The sequence below is a fragment of the Styela clava genome, chromosome 10 (genome assembly GCF_964204865.1).
Source record: "Styela clava chromosome 10, kaStyClav1.hap1.2, whole genome shotgun sequence".
NCBI lineage: Eukaryota > Metazoa > Chordata > Ascidiacea > Stolidobranchia > Styelidae > Styela > Styela clava.
Window position 1 is genome coordinate 22,376,984 of NC_135259.1, and position 21,846 is coordinate 22,398,829.

Here is a 21,846-nt window from a genome sequence, read left to right on the forward strand (position 1 = left end):
GAACTACGGGAAATGCACTAAAATGCGGGAACGACGGGAAATTGCAAAAACTAAAATGCGGGAATGACGGGAACTACGGGAATTATCACTAAAAAGCGGTAAATTTCACAAAAAGCGGGAATGACGGGAATCGCTTTAAAGGTACGGGAAATATTCATTTTGGGGTATCTTTAGGGGAAATTGTTCTAGAAAGCGAAAGCAATGGTTAATATACGCTTGGGGGTGTATGTACGTGAAAATTTATCTAAAATGCGAGAACGACGGCAAATCGCGTTAAAGTACGGGAAATACTCATTTCAGCGTATGTTTAGAAGAAATTGCACTAGAAAATGGAAGCAACGGGATATCTACGCTTGGGTTGTGTGGGTACGGAAATTTCACTAAAAAGCGAAAAATTTCAAAAGAGTGGGAGTGACGGGAAATCGCTCTAAGATTCGGATAATATGTATGTTAGTACAATTACCCCGTACATGCACACTCAAGTATAAACGGCACTCCGGAAGTATGTGCAACAAGATGACGCACATGTTCAGGTTGCATCTTGTTGCACATACTTCGGGAGCGCTGTATAAACTTGCCGTTGCTTTTGCTATTCAATGCATATTTACCCCACACATACTCTAAAATACATATTTCCCATACCCTAAAGCAAATTCTCGTCATTCCCGTCTTTTGTGAAACTTCCCGTAGTTCCCGCAATTTCAAATTGACAAATTCCCGTCGTTCCCGCAGTTTCCGCATTTTAGGGCCCTAAAATGCGGGAACTGCGGGAACGACGGGAAATGCACGGGGATGACGGGAAAGTTAATAAAAAGCGGGAAAATGTTACAAAAAGCGGGAATGACGGAAAATCGCTCGAAGATAAAGGAAATATTTCCCATACCATATGTATTATAGTACGATTACCACGTACATGCACACTTAAGAATAAACGGCACTTCGGAAGTATTTGCAACAAAATGGCGCACAACCTGAGCTTTCACCTGGTACACATACTATGTTCAGGTTGTGCGCCATCTTGATGAACATACTTGGGAGCACTGTATAAACTTGCCGTTGCTTTCGTCCTTGAGTGAAAATTTAGCCCACACATACTCTAAAATACATATTAGGGCCTATACATTTAGGGCCCTAAAATGCGGGAAACGGGAATGACGGGAAAATTTACTAATAAGCGGGAGAATGATACGAAATGCGGGAAAGAGGGGACATTGCTCCAAGATAGGGAAAATATGCATTTTAGAGTGTATGTAGGGGAAATTTCACTTAATAGCGGGGAATTTCACACAAAGTGGGAATGACGGGAAATTGCTCTAAGATGGGGGAAATTGGCATTTTATTGTGTATGTACGGGAAATTGTACTAGAAGGCGAGAGCAACGGGAAATATACACTTGAATGTGTAGGTACAAGAAATTGGCATCCGGAGAGTTTCCTGTGGTTATTCGGCGCGTTGCAAGCCGCGCCTATTAGTCATCAATTATTTTTCACATTCACATGGCTACGCCCCTGGCTGTGTTGGTAATTAATAGCTTTGTGAACTGAAATACATAGTTTATAAACTTATATTGATAGAACCAACCTCGTGTAACTCCGGAAATTCCTCCCGATGTTGAATTCCCGACACGTTTGACTTGGCGCTGACAAATTATTATTGCTTCGAAAATCATCGTGCGACTTCCTGCGTTTTTCTGTGTTCTGACGGCGCTGTCTCGCTTCAAGATTAAGTGAGTGACTTATAAATATTCAAGTTAGTTGTGCACATGGAATATTACACGATATACTTGACTATAGAACTGATAGAATGCAGATTACAAAACAAAATAGAGGAACAATCAATTGAGTGGGAAGGCCATAGGATCGGTTCAGCACTCGAAAGCACATTGACAGTAACATTTTAAATTCACTTTAAAGCTCCCATGCGTAGTTGTAGTCTAGTAGAGAGCCGCTTTGTGCTACGATTGTTCAGCATAAATAAGAGTAAGTTTTAAATGTTCTTATAGGTACCCAATACAGTAATGATTTGTCAAGGAATGTAAATTTTGATAAGAGATATGTGTATTTTCGGATCATAAAAAAGTTGCAGTGTGAGGATTTATGCTGTGTGATCAAAGCAGTAAGCAAGAATATAAATTGACTGATGGGTGATTGAAATTGTGACGTCTGTATGAAAAACATAAATTAAACACACATATTTTAACTTCAATTAATTAGTGTTTTATGATGGAGTTCTACTGATCTTGATAATTTTTTCCCAGACTCATTCTGTCATTGTATACGAAGTCACCAGCTGCATATTACAACATAAGAGGTGTTTTTCGTTTGCCATGATAATCCATTTTGCTTGATTTCAGGCTGGTACTAATAACCTTTTTCACATAAATTGGATACCTATTATTGCCATTATCTAAACATGGCTTCAACATATATATATATTTATAATTTTAGATGTGCCAAAAAGTTTTGAATTATTTTGTCGAGTCTCGAGTGTTTTTAAATTATTGATTTGTGATCAATAGCAATAACTTTTTTGCTACTGCAAAATCCACCACATTTATTGAATGCATTAATATTTCTCCTGGAACCGTTACATTTTTGTTTCAAATAATACTTTGTCAAAGTGGCTGTTATACTTATATATAAACACATACATGCTTAGATGGTAGACAAGGTTCCATCGTTGTAGGCAATTTATTTTAAAATATCGTAACTAAAATATAAATTTTTGCAGACGTCTCGAAACTCACTTTTGAAGAATGATTTGCTGGGATTTTGGCATGGAAACACATCTTTATGAAGATATGTCTAAAAAAACATTTGAAACAGTCATGTAAACTAACAGACCAACATGTTTAACTCAATAGCTAATGTCTGTTAAATATTAAGCACAGGTATAGCACAAAGAATTGTTTTGGGTATTAATTCATTTGTATTTTCCTATTAGATCTATCTTCTATTGAGCATTTAAATACTTGGATCATGATTATTATTTCTAAAATTACCAACAGTATTCAGGTCATTAATAACAGATGAACTGGGGAAATTTTTCTCTGTAGGTTCTTCCTGCATCTGTTGCTAGGATTTCGGAGATTGAATTTGAAGCAACGCCAAGTTTTGCAAACTGCAAAATACCTTTTTTGACATATGCAACAGCACTACTGACTTGGCTTCCCTCAAAAACGGAAATCTATTACTACTCTCTGAAACATCTGGAGACAAAAGACTGCAGTAGATCAGCTAGAATTTCATAAATTATTTTACACACTGGAAGTCTACAACAGGTGATTAGCTCAAGGATTTAAAAAAAAAATAAATGCTATACAGCTACATGCAACACATTCTGTAGTCATATTTAAAAAACAACAACCTTTCATTGCTTCTCCAGCGTATGAAGGACTCCAAATACTGGTACCTTCAACATGTGATATACCATATTAGACCAAACATCTGTCAGACCCCCCTTTAAGTGTGAGATAAAAGTATTTTAAATTTTTTTACTATATCATACATATAAATTTTTCGTGGCTTGAAACACTTTTTAGAGTTAGACCATCGGGACTATTATAAAATAACATTTGCGATCAGACCTGCTAGGTGTTTTGGTCTAACTTGTCAATTAAAGATTCCAGACCCCTCCTCCCCTTCAAAATCTTCAGATATGCCGGTAGGGCCTTACCCTAAATATTGAATAAATCGCCAAAAGATTTTCAGTTTAAAAGATGCATATTTTGCAGGTCGCGGGGCTGGGAATCCATCGGTGCTCCAGTTGATTGAAAAGTAGCAAAGAAAAAGAAATATGTAGCAATGTCCACGTGATAGAACCTAAATTTCCCCATTTACTCCAACTAAGAACCACTCCCAAAGCCTTAAAAAACATCAATACCACTATTAATATAACTCGATATTTAGTGTTTATTCACATTAGTAATTAAAATAATAATTTGTATTCCTATGGAATATTGAGAAAAAAACTTGGGTACTCCAGAAATACGTGTACCAAGATGACGGACAGCGGAACATATTATGTGTACCAGGTTAGGCCATACTTTTTTAGGTACAAATACTACGAAACTCACTTGATTAGTCCCTGAAATCGTAATGGAACTAAAATAAGGACATTTTGGGCTAACCCTAACGTGGTACACATACTACGTTCCGGTGTCCTCCTTTCTTGGTACGCATACTTCAGGGGAGTACGGAAACTTGACTGTAATCACATACATCTTAATCTTCGTTCTAGCTGCTGTGTTTCTTCAATTGGTTTCGTATTTCATGAGTCCTATTGTCCATCTTGTTGTTATTATTTTGGCTGCAGTACTTTGCGTATACATTTGCTCAAATTTTTTGAATACTTTCTCAAGTAGTGTTGTTACATCTTGACATTCAGTAACACACCGCCGCAATTATTTGTTCATTTTTATCGAATTTCTTCGCTCTTCAGCAAATATTTCGATCAGTCATCAATGAACAGGGCTAGTTTTCGAGCTGTGATGCAGGAGCGTCGTCGTCGTTAAGCATCTAGTCTGAACAAAACCAACCGTGACGCTCGCCACTTGGAGGTGCAACATCGCCTTTGTTTGTTTATTATACGGCGAGCGGAGTTGGACACCTAGTAGTAGTATATATTTACGATAGAACTGACATAAAGGCGATCAGGACATCCGTCAATCTGGAATCGTGTAGTTTACTTAGTTTAAATTATTTAAACAATGGGATATTTGATTTTAAATCAAATTTAGCTTTCCTATTGTTCTGGCACTGTCCCAATTTTATTTATATCTCTCTGTCGCAAACAGACCCAACATTTGAAACCAATATTTATGTGCATGCAATTGCATTTCTTGTTATAGTTGTAATATGCTTGTCTGAAGAGGTTTGACCTCGGTCAGAAGAAACGTTACGGAAATATATTTGTGTTCGTGTGAAGCAAGACTCTTGAATTGAATAGGAATGGGTGGCGTTCTTTTAAAAAAGATATATATATATATAAAGCCTTCAGTTTTTTTAAAATTAATTCCCGACAATTGCCGTTGTATTTTCCACATTTCCACGTGTTTGCTTTTGTAATGTTGCCTCAAATCATATATTCCTTCGTGATAGATAATGATTGCAAGCGCACCTGTGGTTTGTCGTTGTGGTGAGCAAGGAAATACGTTTCCTCCCCGTTATCCTTATGTCACCTTGTTTTTGATTCACACTTTATGATGAAAAATAAAAATGATGGCACAGAACGTCTTTCCGAATAAGGAGTTACCTGACACGAGCTTTAAGTGGGAGTTGAGATGAGAAGCGCGACTCATCCATTGGCTTGGTCCTGTCTGCACAATCAGTAATCAGTAATTTATTTTATCACCAAGACATACACACTGTACAGTGAACATACAGAACGAGATAAGAAAAGAGAGGAAAATAATGCATTTCAGGGTAAAAGGGGACGCGATAAACCAGCATTCGTTATCGAGCAGCGACACCTATGAATAGTCTAACATTGGGTCATACAAGAACAAGAATCGAACTAAATATAGTACTAAAGTGAGGAGTCGGACGCCAAAATACTAACATTGGCAGAAATATGTTTAAAAAGACCGGATATTTCCGGACTCACTAAGCAAACGACTCCGAACAGCGACTGGCAGATAACCATGACAACTACGGCACAAATACGGTAACGTCAAAGTGACTGGAGCACCCTATTGCAAGCTGAGTTGGACGGTACCGGTACCGGCACTGTGCTGATGCATGGTTCATTAGGGCTGTGGACGAATTTGTACACGAAGATAATATGAAGGGGGAAGAATATGAAGAGATCACTAAACCAGGTAATTGCATTGTGTTACATTACTTACAAATAGTCAATTTGTGTGGCATAAATGTAACTAATTTCAGAATTTTAAATCACAACGGTTCTGTATTGCAATCGAATAGGTCATGTAGAATATAGAAATCATTGAATTACAAAAATGTATATATAAACAACTGTTCAATAGGACGGTTCATGCAGAATTCAAGTCAATGAATTACATAAAATTTAAAGTCACAACAGTACAATAGCCTACTATGATAAAGCAGGTCATGCAGAATATATAAGTCACTCAATTATAAAAATAGAAAATTTACAGAATTACAAACATATTAAATAAATATACTAATAGTATGATATGGGTCAGTAGGACAGCTGTAGTAGCTGATCAACATAATCCCATTTTAGCCTAGACTGTGCTGTCAAATCTACTGGAACCAGAATCCTGGCATATGCTGCCTCTAATTTTCGAGACATGTTGTTTTTTGAAAAAGCGTAAATGTACCTCCACATATATCTGTGGGGGCATAAGTGAGTCAGTATATTAACAATATATATCAATAAAAGTATTTTAAGTAGATATCTAAAAAATTTGCCAAATAAACATTGATAATTCCATTTATTCAGAATAGTAAAATGTTTATTACAGGTCACTTGAACTCGAGGACTGTGGATCAAGTCGAGTAAACTCATTGTAGGAGCAAGTAATCCTGGAGAAGTCACTTTGCAAATTCAACTGGACAGGTAGTTGGAAATCATGAGTTTTTTATATTCTATTTTGAAAGTGGCATAAGACGAATTACGTAGGGTTTGGGATAGGTTATTCCAAATTCGCACACCTATGGATTTTAGGGACTTTTGGGATTTGGCAAGTGAGAAGCGAGGAACAAAGTAGTTACGCCTTGTTGAAGAACGAGTGTTATGTTCATGCACTGAAGTTAGCGAGACAAAATAGTTGTCAAAAGCTGCTGGCAATTGAGGGCACCGACTTATCGTATTACTAAGTCAAAAGTCCAGTTAATACACTAATTACAAATTTACTTCGATGCTGATAATAAGTAGATTAGAGCAATGTCGGTTAGCGTTGTCGAAATTCTCGTCAATTGGGTTAGGTCAGAAAATTCAACAGTGCGACTTTTTGGAAATTTGTCGAATACGGCCGAGTAAGCTATTGTTTGATTCGGAATTGCAAGAAATATCGAATGCATGTTTAAATATTGAAATTCATGGAATAATTCCCGAGATATTAGCAGAAATGTTCCAGTATGAGTCATGTTTAGAAATGCCATCTTTGTGTCTCCATGTTACATGTAGGAAATTCGTGTTTTCCTAATAACTTTTAAAATACTGAACTAATTTAAAAAATTTCAACGAATTTCGATTTGAATTCGAATAACACTTCTAAAATTTGAAGGAAAAATTCTAATACTCGAATTGTCAAATTGTCGATTTTTCTATCGAAGCGCATTGTTGACCTTAAAATTAACAGTGCGACTTTCGCCCTTAAACTTGAATTGAACATGTTCGAATAAATCACTCAACTTGATATTTCAAAATGCATTGGGTTTGTCATAAAATTACGCCTCTGGCAATATTTTTATTAACTAAATTCACAAAGTTTCATATTTATTGAATTATTATCAATTTTTCGTCTTTTATGATGGCTCTCCATACTAATTTAAACACTTTGAAAAGTGAACAATTATGGCAGATTGAAAATAACCTTTTTCAACATTACATATTTCTTTTTATTAATGCCATGGAAGCTTTGTTTTGCCTATTCTAAATTTTGTATTTTTCAGCGCAATAATTTTGGAGCAATTTGCCAACAAAAAAGTGTAGTAAAAAATAAATAAAATTGAATGTTGGTCAAAGTTTAAAGTCTGAAATAAAATAGTTTAATTTCATTTAGAGTAAGAGTCAATATTTTTCAAACCATGATAATTTTAAGACTCTTCGCATAGTACTAGCTGAAATATGGTTGGTGCGTAAAAAATCACAAAATCATAATATCTCATTAACTATGCATCAGAGAAAAATGTAATTTAATCAGTCAACGTTATGGTATGATAATTATCATATGTTGAAGTAACTTTTATGTAGCCTTTGACCTTTGACCGCTAATTGCAAAAAAAAAAATTTGTAGCAATTTTATTCTTAGTTTATGTGAAAGGTATGGATATAACCAACCCAAAACACTTTTTACTTTTAAATTTCATCAAATATTCGAAAAGTTATTAATGTTCTAATTTTTAAACAAATAATTTTCTTCTGGACTTCCGAACTACTGGACCAATTTAGAAAACTCAACTATCTCAGAGGTGGTATTAACGAGAACTTTCATTTGATACGAGTTGCGCCAAGTTTAACGTCCTAAATCAAGAGTTTCATTTTGGCATATCCTTTCCAAAGCGAGGTAACTTAATTTACTTCGCATATGGGAATATATTTGGTTTTAGAAGATAAAGTTTTTCTTTCCTTTTACACCATACTAAAACTTTATTATTTATTGAAAAAGGGGCTTTTTACTAACCCATAGATCCCTATTTGATCACTTATGGAATCATTATTCAAAAGTTATGGCTTTTTTAAGACAGAGTTTTTTGGGATAGGGCAAATAACGGGCTTTTTCTCCTAATAACTTTTTTTTAGGAAAAGTAAAAACAGCAATATTTGAAACATATATTGGCATTGAAATTCTGCATTCATTGGCATATTACACATGTACATATCACAAGTTGTTCAAATGTTATACGCAAAAATGTGAAGTCTTCAGACGGAAAAAATCGACACTGATCGACACTACCAAAAAAAGACCCGAAAAATAAACAATACTACTCAAAACTGTCGAATTGTCTTATATTAGTGTCAGAAACCTAGCCGAAAAATCGACGATGCGACAAGCTATCTAATTTGCATAAAAACCCTAACCCTAGTAGATCTAAACCATATTTTCGATCAAAATAGTAAGACAGGAAATTTCGACAGTGCGACCATTATAAAACCGAAAAATCGACATTGTGGCATTATCGGGCAGATATTTACATTTATTCGCCATTTTGTTTTTCCTTCATGGCCGCCATTTTGTTGTGGATGCGGCGATTGGTAATATAAGTTATTTTTTTGGCTGTTTCTTTTATTATTTCTTTATGGGTTTTAATGTACAAGTTGAAACAGCATTTAAATTACCTTACTACCTATCGTGATAATTAAATCTTACTCGACTATATTTACGAAAATTCTAAGTTTTTTTGCCTATACCATATACTATGGGCAAATCGAATCTTTCCGAATACAGCCGTGTAAGCTATCTTTTGATTTGGAATTGCAAGAAATATCGAATGCTTGTTTAAATATTGAAATTCATGGAATAATTCCTGAAATATTAGCGAAAACATTTCAGTGTTAGTTATAATTAAAAATGCCATCTTTGTGACTCTATGTTACAAGTAGTTGTTATAAAATTACGCCTCTGGCAATATTTATATTAACTAAATTCACGAAAGTTACATATTTCTTGGATAATTATCAATTTTTCGTCTTTGATGATGGCTCTCCATACTAATTTGAATACTTCAAAATGTAAACGATTTTGTCAGAGTGAAAATACCGGGTAACATAATTTGCTTCCCATATGGAAATATATTTGGTTTTAGAAGATAAAGTTTTTCTTCTATTTACACAATACTGAAAATTGGACATTATCACAAATCTTTGTAGAGTTCCATGATTGAATATATCCTGTTATTTTACGATGTATGTACATATAAAATTATAGTCCAATGGAAGCGAATGCATTTATGAAGTTTTCTTACCTTTAAAAACATTTGGTAGTCTTCTTGTGACATTGTGAGAAAACCTATCTCGTCCTTAATTTTTTGCTCCACTACGATTTGGATCAACCCTTCGTCTTCATATTCCCTGGCCTGTTTGAGCTCGCCTACCTTCATACAAGAAAAGTAGCCAACTCTCCCGCCGCGTATTAGGATATGGCAAGCTACAAACAGGCCAAGGCACGTTTTGTGTGTTTTTTCAGAGACGGGGTGACGTCGAGTGCCTTCAACGCCTCTTTATATTTCGGACCACTGAAATACCTGAAAACAAGCGAAATTGAAAAATTTGAATAATAAGTTGAATTGTAACATAATTTTTTTATTTGCATCTATAACAATTTGGCCTATTTAAAATGCTGAACATTAACACATCCTACATTAGAATGTAAGTAAACGGAATTAAAAGTTTGGCAAACAAAATTTTTAACTTTTGTGAATGTTCGTCGAGTAATATGTTTCTGAAAAGTTATTTGGGAAATAAATTATTTTTTTTTGGAAATTGTAAAACTAGGTTAAGCATTGCCTGGTCCGTAACGTTTTTTAGGTACGTTTTCTGTTTCTTCTGTCTGCTAGCAGACGCTTGGGCTAAATCTATCCCATCACGGATCTTCTCAAAATCTACACCAGCTACTGTATAGCCATTAAACACCGTCCATTTACAGAAGTGTTTAATGGCTATAAGATGGCGGTATCTTAAGGCCGGAGACTTTTCGCTGTTCGTCTCCAGTAGCTGTGTATAGTTGTAGGAGTCCCACCTTTGAAATACAGTTTAAGCTCGTTCACTGCGTATTTTGCCGTTTTTCCGTCTTTTGCTTTTTGGTTGAAAACCCCTTTTCGAAGAGCCGCTTCATACTTTTGGAGTACCTGAAAAGAAAGTAACATCAAAATATTTAGTTTCTTGTACGATAGGGATGTGTGTATGTATGTATGAATGTGCTTATGAAATAATGAAAACGTATACTCACATCATAGTATATGGACTCTCGCATCATATTTCTTACTGTTCCGTCCAACTCCTCTCCTCATAATTTATGGACGGTCTTCAGATGTCGTCTCAAAGTTGCTCGCAAGTTAACTTTATGACAGATGGTGCATCTGGTATATTTTTTATAATCTATTTTACCGGTTTGACGGTAAAGATATCTGTAGAATTGAATGAAACAAATATGATGTAAATATTTGCATACGATACAGAATGACAGGAAGCAATAATAATAGTCAGGAAACGAAATTTGAATAGCCAAGAAGCGATAAAATGGATTTCAGCAATAATAATCGTCCAGAAAGAAGACAAAGAATTCTTACTACAATATTAAATTAAATAAAATCATTATATACCCTCTCGACTTCGGACTCAGGGATATTGTGTGGTTGCATTAAATGTCTACGTTTCTGCCACCGAATTATTTTGCCACAGCCGGTAAAAAAACAAATATTAAGTTTCTTTCTCCTTCTTCAGTTTCGGTTTCTTCTTCACCTTCCTCTACCCGTACCCGTACATTGCGACAGATTTGTAATAATGTCCAATTTCCAGTATTGTGTAAATAGAAGAAAAACTTTATCTTCTAAAACCAAATATATTTCCATATGGGAAGCAAATTATGTTACCCGGTATTTTCACTCTGACAAAATCGTTTACATTTTAAAGTATTCAAATTAGTATGGAGAGCCATCATCAAAGACGAAAAATTGATAATTATCCAAGAAATATGTAACTTTCGTGAATTTAGTTAATATAAATATTGCCAGAGGCGTAATTTTATAACAACTACTTGTAACATAGAGTCACAAAGATGGCATTTTTAATTATAACTAACACTGAAATGTTTTCGCTAATATTTCAGGAATTATTCCATGAATTTCAATATTTAAACAAGCATTCGATATTTCTTGCAATTCCAAATCAAAAGATAGCTTACACGGCTGTATTCGGAAAGATTCGATTTGCCCATAGTATATGGTATAGGCAAAAAAACTTAGAATTTTCGTAAATATAGTCGAGTAAGATTTAATTATCACGATAGGTAGTAAGGTAATTTAAATGCTGTTTCAACTTGTACATTAAAACCCATAAAGAAATAATAAAAGAAACAGCCAAAAAAATAACTTATATTACCAATCGCCGCATCCACAACAAAATGGCGGCCATGAAGGAAAAACAAAATGGCGAATAAATGTAAATATCTGCCCGATAATGCCACAATGTCGATTTTTCGGTTTTAAAATGGTCGCATTGTCGAAATTTCCTGTCTTACTATTTTGATCGGAAATATGGTTTAGATCTACTAGGGTTAGGGTTTTTATGCAAATTAGATAGCTTGTCGCATCGTCGATTTTTCGGCTAGGTTTCTGACACTAATATAAGACAATTCGACAGTTTTGAGTAGTATTGTTTATTTTTCGGGTCTTTTTTTGGTAGTGTCGATTTTTTCTGTCTGAAGACTTCACGTTTTTGCGTATAACATTTGAACAACTTGTGATATGTACATGTGTAATATGCCAATGATTGCAGAATTTCAATGCCAATATATGTTTCAAATATTGCTGTTTTTACTTTTGCTAAAAAAAAGTTATTAGGAGAAAAAGCCCGTTATTTGCCCTATCTCAAAAAACTCTGTCTTAAAAAAGCCATAACTTTTGAATAATGATTCCATAAGTGATCAAATAGGGATCTATGGGTTAGTAAAAAGCCCCTTTTTCAATAAATAATAAAGTTTTAGTATGGTGTAAAAGGAAAGAAAAACTTTATCTTCTAAAACCAAATATATTCCCATATGCGAAGTAAATTAAGTTACCTCGCTTTGGAGAGGATATGCCAAAATGAAACAATATTAGGAGGTTAAAGATACGAACCTTTTTTTTTAGAAAGTATCGAACAGTTTTGTAATTCACCGAAATTTATTGAATACGAAATATATATTTGTATAAACTAAATCGCTTAACATTTCAAGATTATTTACATTCACTCGGAAACAAATTAGGTTATAATAATAAATTTAAACATTTCTTGACACATCTAAGAATTAAAAAATAGTTTGTTCGGTAGAAATCTAACAATGAATGCAGTTTCATGGGAATTCTTACCCAAGAAAACACGACAGACAGACAATTCAAATAATTGAGCGTTAAATCGCATCGGTTCAACATACATGACTCAGATTTGAACTCAGTGGAATTGATTGTGTGGAGCAAATAAGAGAGCATGGTCACCGATTCATCGGCTCGTCTCTTTTCAATTTAATTCCAAATCTTATTCAAAATGTCATGCAAACATACAATCTTATAATAGGCCGACTGTGACCTATGTACCTCAGGCTCATTTTGATCTTTGTATCACAGTTCAAGCGGAGCCAAAACAAACGATTCTTAGTTTTCCAAGTATAAGCAACCCACTGTGCTGAGCCTTGTTCAGAGTGAGGATTTGAACATCTCAGGTTTTCGCGCAAACTCCATCATCGTGACGTTTTGAATGCATTTATCAAATAGAAGTATCAACTGTGAAAATAGTCATTTAAAATTTCAGTTAAGTTACTAGGGCGAATATCAATTACTCTTAAACTCAATTAATCTGACGTTTTTGTTCATTCATTATTCACTAGACCAGTGGTTCCCAAACTAGGGTCCGCGGACCTTTTGGGGTCCGTGAAGTACTTTTCGAGGGTCCGCGAAAGAAATCTGTTGGATGGCTCAACGTTTGATAATGCAAAAATTAACTGCTTAAATTTGGAAAGACACATTTATCGCATTATGATGCTTTACATACAATCTCTGATAAGGACACTGATTCTTCACTTTCTGTTTCGATTAGGTTTTCCCGATTGTGACGTCACAAAGCTATGGCAGCTCCTGCCACGAACAAACCGCGGCGTCTCATGCCATGTTAATGGCGCTATAATTTAGTAATCAGTATTATCGGCATATTAACAAAGTCATGTGCCGTATTTTTGTTTAATATACAGAATTATATCTACTTAAATCTAGAACCAAACATCAAATCCATTAAAACTGTATCTATAAAAAAAAAGTACCAACCTACTCATTGTTTGTCACCAACAGGGGCAGCCCTGCCAATACATTCGACATGCCTTGGTTACGGCATCAAAATTTTACCCGACATGATTTTTTATTTTGCTGCCGTGGTACCGGTTTGGGGCAGCTAAAAAGTCAGTCGCCGTGGTTTGACCGGAGCTCCAGAGGTAACCTATGTGCACCAAGATGGCGCACAACCTGAACATGGTATTGTGTACCGGTTAGGGTTCAGGTCGTGCGACATCTTGGCACATATGCTTCTGGAGCGCCGTTCAGCCATAGCGGCCATTGTTTGGAAATCCCGCTAAATACTTAAAACTGCACTGGGAGGTGTAGACGACGCTGCCTTTTTGCATGCTTGTTGTTATAGGAGAGAATTACAGTAGGTAGTTGATAAAGTATGCCACTCCGTTTCTATATGCTGTTTTACGCTTTTGATTTGAAAGGTAGATAGCGTTAAGTATAGCGCAGTCAGAGAGGCACTACGTTTTGGTTTTTAGATGTCAAATTTAGTCTTTGACACACGGTAACGGTAGGCATATATTTTTACGTTTTCAACTCTGTATTATCAATTTCAATATGTCTTCTAAAATTTTAATTGAGATAATCGTATGTAATTTTATCATGATAAACGCAGGTGAAGATATGTTTTGCACTACACCGTGTGGAGCATTTATTTTTGTTGTGACCTTGTTTTATGTGATATCTTTCTGTCTTTCTTCGATAATGTTTTATTTTAATCAACTAGTGCACAGGGCCGCGAAACAAAAACAAAATTGCAAGGGGTCCGTCGGACAATTTTTTTGAAAAAGTTTGGGAACCACTGCACTAGACAGACTTATTTATAATTCATTTTCACAGATGGCTCCGGTAAGTGAATTGGTAGTTCCGGTATTAAAAGAACCTTGATCGTTGTTTTCCGGGTCTTGCCTGACAACGATAGCAACACTCGGGCGCGATGCAATGGTAACCGGATAATCAGGAGTATTTGTTATCGAGTACCGGTACCGGTATTGGTCCTTCATCCCTAAATATGATTTTTTATATTTACTTTATTTGTCTAAGTGCAAACTTTTCCGCAGCCCAAATTCAACCCGTTGGACGACTTAATCCAATAATCTGAATAGTTGCACATTTGTGAACCTTCTTTCTGATGAATTTCAACAAATCTAAACACAGATCTCAATTGGCTGAAATCTAAAATATGTTTTAACTATTGCCACAATCAAACAGAAACTAAAGTTTGATGTTTTTGGGTAAAGAATAGCTCAAGGATTATTGTTTTCCCTTTTTGTTTTTATAACACTTTAAATAAAATTTTGTTTCTGAAGTATAACTTTTTACGCCACACATGGGAGATGCGACATGGCCAGCCAGTCTAGGTGCGCAAAATTTTTGCACGCGGTCCGAGAACTTTGCCCAACCCTGCTCTAGTTCATATTTTCAGCTTTGTTGAGAAATAAATTACTGATTTCTGAATAATATCTATTTTGTTTTAAAATTCAATAGAATTATATTGGGTATATATTAATATGATTTATTTTCAGTGTATAGGCCGGGGGTCGGGAACCCATGGCTCGCGAGCCATATATGGCTCTTTTGGTGACGGCATATGGCTCCCAGAAAAATCTATTATTCTAAGATTAAGCTTACTATTGTTATTAGACTCCAAACTATTTTATGGCCAAATTTGGCAAAAAATTCCCAATACGTTTGACAACGCGGGCCCAGCGCATGTCTATGTTATGTAAGAGAATTACCAGACGGCCATTGTGACAAAACATGGGGATTCTAGAACATAAATTGTGACATCACAAAGCGATAGAGTTTTAAAATACTACGGAGATGCCTAAACGAAAAAGGGTGATGAGTATCGTAGATTTCAACTTGTGCTGCATGTGAGCAACCGTTCAAGGCCCGCATCGACAACATGCAGCATCAGAAGTCACATTAAATGTATATTGACATGGAATGTGTTGACTTTTGAGTAAACGTTTCAGGCCTGATTAAGTGAAGAAATGTTATATGGCTCGCACGGAAATGCAATTGAAAATATGTATATTTTAGGGCTCTCTTGACCAAAAAGGTTCCCGATCCCTGGTATAGGCCTATGCTATGTAAGCTTACCCAACCAACCTTAATTAAGTGTTATTATATTTTAAAGTGAATTGGAAAGTGGACCGTTAGCAAAAAAGATTCGGGCGACTGGGCGAAGCCCATCTCTGTACAATGACTGCCAAATGTGCATGCAACTGTGCAATGCCCAGCGACTCTAAAAGCATGAAGTATTGTACGACACATCCTTTACAAGTATTTGGACATATTTTGTGTAATATCCATTTTTTCCGGTCATTCTAAATAATTATTACTGATTAGATATTCTGTCAAGTGTCAGTATTACCATTGTAAGTTTAATAATATATACCATTTTTATAATAGGCCCCATGACAATGGACTGGAAAATTCACCTGCTTCAATTCCCTCTTTCACGTAATCATACACTGTGTCATTTCAAGCATCCCAATGTTTCAATGCGGACAATGCCCAAAACAGGTATTTTTGTTTTATAGTTTGATAGTAGCTCCTTGCATATCTGTGCCATAAAATATTGCACAATAGCTAGATATATCGGTATCGGAGTATGATCATTTTCATTTTTTTGTCGCCTTATTATTGAATCCGGACAATAAAATACCTTCGGCGATAGCATCCACTACGTCCTCATCTGGTTAGTTTAAATAAATCGACATTCTCGTGCTGTGAATCTGGAATTTCAATGCTTATCATATTTGCATTATCATATATGGATTGAATATTACGCTACAAGAAAAAGTCATTATAGGCTATTTTAACCAATGCGCAAACGCGGCGACCGCTCGAAAGGCATTGCATGGTAATTTAAGATTCCCGACGTTGATGCGATTTTACTACCCCGACTTATTAACCGATTATATGCAAAAACCCATTTTTTCATGCCTAAAAACAGGCCTCGTCTTATTCGCCGGGTAGACTTATTCGCCGGAAAATACGGTAATTAATATTAATGAAAAATTTATATTCTGGTAATTAGTATAGGCCAGTGGTCGGCAACCTTTTTCAAGTGACGGAACGGTAAAGCATGACCAAACTTTTGGCGGACCACCTTTATACAAACGAACCTAGCCAATGCAATACAGTACATTATACGCATTAGAGAATTTATGTTGACAATATATATACTAAAAACGACGGCGATGCTATTTAATGCGATATATATCTGTATTTGTTTGATGGCCATTAACCGTTCCCATATTCCGAGATAAGGTCGACATTGACATACGTAACGTGTTTCCCACATCCAACCTATTTCGTTTTTGTAAGAATCAATATTGAAAACCAGGCTTTACATTAATAATAGGATTTCTGGAAAGTTAACAATGCCTTTATCATTTTGTTTGGGAGATTTTATTCGGACTGATGAGAGACATTCTTTTATGGGCGTAGAAAAAACAATCGACCCAGCATTATTGCGACATACTGACATGACAATTGTTTATGAAGTCAGACATGCTTTTCAATAGAGTTTTGCAGCAGTCGGCAAACTTCCTATACCTGCGGGCCAAACATGAACATTTCCGGTAGCGCGCGGCCCGCAATATTTCAGATTTCGAACAATCGCTACATCAAATAAACTTCGAATTATGGCGCATTCGCATTACTGTCCTTCCATTGCTGTGTTGAAAGCCGGTCCCAATGAGACGTGTATGTGGCGTGTTTTATTGATATATTATCCAACAATACATTGTTTTTATTGGACACGTAGTGGACATAACGATCGTTTCAATATTATGTTGTTGTTGTTGTTGTTGTTCTTGTTCTTTGACACGTTTTTAAAAAGTCGCTTTTCTATTTGATTACTGGACTAATTGCTTTGAAATTTTCAGTGGTTGAAGATGAAATTTTTCTCCAGAAGGCTATTACTTTTATTTATTTCAAATATTTCTGTTAGCTCTGTAAGATTTGTTTTTGTTTGCTATGACGTCACTAAACGTTCTGCGGATATCAGACGCCATTTTGTGTCCAACGGACCATCTTGCAATTTCATTTCACGCTGTCACAAGACAGGACCTTCTAAAGATAGAGAAGTTCTGGTACCGTAACACAGCGCGGTGACACTGAACTAACTCGTAGCTGTCAAAAGCTTGAAAATCCATACAAATATGAGAAATAAAAAGATGAAACTTGGCAGGTGGGTAAAGTTGTGTTTCTTTTAACCATATTTGAAAGTTTCGCGTTTCTACATTTGAAGGAGGGGGAATAGGGGGTGTGCATTTCCGATACGTCGATAATATCTTTGTCAACCAATTTGCGGCCACCGTGTTTTCGTCTGTTTGATTGCTGTGATGTGGTGCTTTGTTTATAATTTAACGAGTTTTGTTCGAAATAACCGTGTTCTTGAAATATATCCTATAATATCTTTGTCAACCAATTTGCGACCACCGTGTTTTGTCTGTTTGATTGCTGTATGGCTACGTATGCGATATTCTCGACGCGGCAGAAACGATGATCAAGGCTTGAAATCCGTGGTCGCACACTGGTCGTTCGGTCGCAAATACGTCTTTCGAGTGCCGTACTTTGGGGATTTGTATAGCTTTAACCCTTCGTCGTAGAAAGTTAATACGATGTTTAGCGTGTGGAATAAATGCCGCCAATGCACCCACGGTGAAAAAATTAACGGGTTAGATATATTGGTTTTTGTTTTATAGCGGTTTGAATGAAATTGTCCGCAGACTGGCTACACCACCCTAGGCCTGGTGAGTTGTCCGTGTAGTCGAATTGTCCATCAGCCCTAAACGGCTATGACAGTAACTGTACCAAAAATTGTACCCCGATTCGGCTGGTGTTAAGTTGACGCATGTTATTTAGTAACGTTTTTATGTGAAATGTTTGACTGTGGTTCGGTACCTGATCCGATAATACGGTACATAATTGACTCATATCACGAGATATTTCAACTGATGTTTCAATTGTCACAGGACCTAAAATATCTATGACAGTCCCTGTACCGTCACGGTACCCCGATACAGGTACTGGTAAGTCACCGCCGGTATGTTAGTCGTTGGTCACCGCATATAATTTTTGGGGAATTGTTCTGCGTGTCCATATATTTGAGCATTGCTCTCTTGTTTACTCATTATCAATGTGAAAGATGATGTTTTTATGGCAACTTGTCGTCCGAATGATAATCTGACAAGCCAGTACGAAATTTAATCTAAGTGTAATGCATTTTAGATAAAGCTGCTCAAGGCCATATGTTTTTCCGAACGTGCACCTTACAGGTTTTGCAGATGAGCTGTGGCTCAGTCACGGGTCGCGGGGTCAAATTTTCGACGACTCTTTTTGTAACGAGTATAACATTAAAACCTTTAACAACTGCGATGCTGACTGGGCATATCGAGCAAACCGGTTTTGGAATGCGCATGGAAGAAAAATATTTTTCCGTTCAAGCACTTTGGAATGCTCGACCCTCGTCGCTCCGTTTCCCAGACATTTTCAAATTTTAAAAATCAAAATTAACTCGAACGACATACAACTGACGCTACTTGTTAAATAACAAGCGCCTTACAGCAGCACTTGTCACCACATAAATCCGTGTAGAGACAATAATAAATTTGAGATCAATTTTTGTTTTATATATTAAATGTCGAGTCGTTCAAGGGCCGCAACATATTAGCTCGCGGGCGCATTTGGCCTGCAGTTTGCCGACCCCTGGTGTTGTGTTTGTCTGGTTTACTGTTGGGTGCTGTTTTTTAGTCGTCGGGTTTGTGGTTATATTGTAGAGGTTTGATTACGGCCTTGTTCGTTATTGTGTCACCTCTCTGCGGACCGGCAGTAACCTTTTCGCGGACCGGCAATGGGCCGCGGCCCGGTGGTTGCCGACCACTGGTATAGGCCATTCGTTCACGTTTATCATCTGGAAGACAATCATGTACTATACATTGGGTAACACTAACTTGATTTTCAGAGATCAAGCCATGCTCCAATCCAGTCCATGGCAAAATTGTTGGGACAGGCGGTAGAAACTCTTATGCTACAAGCTACGGCATCTGCAAGTTTCCACTGATTATAGTGTGGACTCGGACATACCGGAATTGATGAAATTCATTGTCAATTCATTGTCTGATTACATTTTGATCCAGAATACATTCAAGGATTAAAAAATGGCTCGTAAGTTGAATATTTTTATAGGCTGATTACGGACACTTTACGGCGGTGGTTCCCAAACTTTTTTTTCCGCGACCCCAATTTTTGTAAAATCACAGACTACAGATACTTGCGACCCCACACCGAGAAAACATTAAAAATTAATTTATTCTATTCTGAATATTCTATTTAATCATTCTGATGAAAATCGACTGTAAGTTTGGGGGGCGTTGGTGCAACGTGGTTGTACTTAACTGTTTAGTTCAGTGGTTCCCAACCTTTTTACCCCAGCTGGCAAGCAAAATTAATTTAAAAGAGTTCGCTGACCGGTAACACATGCCATCGTATGAAGACCACGATGTAAAAATTTCTGAGATTCAAAATATTTGTTTAGTTTTAGTACAATGTTAAAATATTGCAGATTACTCCATAATTAATTCGAAAGCTAAACAGAACATGAAAGTAAAATAGGTGAAAATACCTTTGCTGGGTCTCATCTTATTGAGTGCCTTTTATTTTTTGTCGTTTTGTTTTTGACTGCATGAAGGGATTCGAAATTAAGTATGAAATACAATATGCCCCATATTTTCGCTTCGTGTTCAAGGAAGATTATTTAAATGTCTAAATACGATCCGATTGCAATATTAAAATTGTTCACTTTTATACGAATGCGATGTGGACAAAACACATATGTGTATATTTTAGAGTAGATGCTCACGATAATTAACATAGAACTTTTGCAACGAATGGAAACCTTTTCATTAAATGTATTCTCATAATTGTGCTTATTTACTCATTCCAGATAGGATATTTGTCAAGTCTCGGAGGTTGCTCCAAGAAAGACTGGATTGGAGAATCATGAGCTCAGTTATAACAAATTTACTCGCCCGCTCTTTCAACTGTGCAGGACGCGGTGGATAAGGAGTGAGTGGACGCCCTTAGTTTCTGTTATTAAAGGTATGTAATATGTTTATCATATTGTACCACCATCTTTCTCTGCTCTGCTACCCTCTTCTATTTTATAAGTATAAGATTATTTTGACTCCAAATCAGCTTAAGATAATTCATAAAGGAAATGAACAAAAATTGATTAAACAGAATCTGACAATCTGGAGTGAAAACAAAACCTTAATTAAGATTAAAGCGTAAAGAATAAAAGGTTTTGCCAAAAAGTTGCCTATCGTGTTCATGAATTAAATTAAGTTACACACACACAACAACAACAGAGATAAAAACAGGCGAGAAAATTTATATAAGTTGGGTATATTAAACTAGTAAACCGGACTAGTAAACAAAATGTACTTGCCAGTTGCCACTCCATTCATTTTTGGACACGTTTAGTGGCCATAACGATCGTTTCAAAATTTTGTTGTTATTGTTATTGTTGTTATTTGTCTCCGTCTCCATTTTTAAAAAATCGCTTTTCTCTTCGAATACTGGACCAATTGCTTTGGAATTTTCAGTGGTTAAAGATTAATTTTTTTGCTAGAAGGCTATTACTTTTATTTATTTCAAAATTCTGCGTGAATTGTATGAAATTTGATATTTCGTCTAAAATTTTGCTGTATTATTTTTTATCCATGGGAACACGGATTTTAGTCAGTGTCATGACTGGCTGTACGTTTTGATTCTGCAAAATTCTTGCTACTGGAAATTCAGAACTTTTTTGAGGGTACCGGTAGCGTCAAAGGTACCGGTAAGGACTGATTCGCTCTGGTCTAACGTGTCCATATATTTGTGCGTAGCTCTCTTGTTATCATTATGATTGTCAAATTGAATAATGATTTTGTAAACAACTGTGGACAGTAAAGAAATTGAATGTAGATTTTGAATACAAAAGTGAACAGTATTGAAAAATATTTATTAAGGAGATATCGCCAAGCTGATTATGGTTAGAGCCAAGTGCCAAATTGCCAATCCAATGTTGCCAGAGTTTGGTGCATAATGGCGAACAGTGGTTTCCGAACTTATTTGTATCATCGCTCCCTTACAGTACTTTTTA

General features: G+C 36.0%; 2 long non-coding RNA genes across 2 annotated transcripts; one reads left to right on the forward strand and one right to left on the reverse strand.

The window, feature by feature from the left end:
* The first annotated feature begins 5,679 nt into the window (after positions 1 to 5,679).
* On the forward strand, positions 5,680 to 20,984 carry LOC120337423 (uncharacterized). The gene is made up of 5 exons (XR_005568955.2): positions 5,680 to 5,818; positions 6,449 to 6,543; positions 14,523 to 16,214; positions 19,666 to 19,868; positions 20,647 to 20,984. It is a non-coding gene; the product is annotated as an uncharacterized LOC120337423 (long non-coding RNA).
* LOC144428054 (uncharacterized) lies at positions 10,265 to 10,725 on the reverse strand. The gene is made up of 2 exons (XR_013478025.1): positions 10,598 to 10,725; positions 10,265 to 10,496 (listed from the first exon to the last, which is right to left on the reverse strand). It is a non-coding gene; the product is annotated as an uncharacterized LOC144428054 (long non-coding RNA).
* Positions 20,985 to 21,846: the final 862 nt, after the last annotated feature.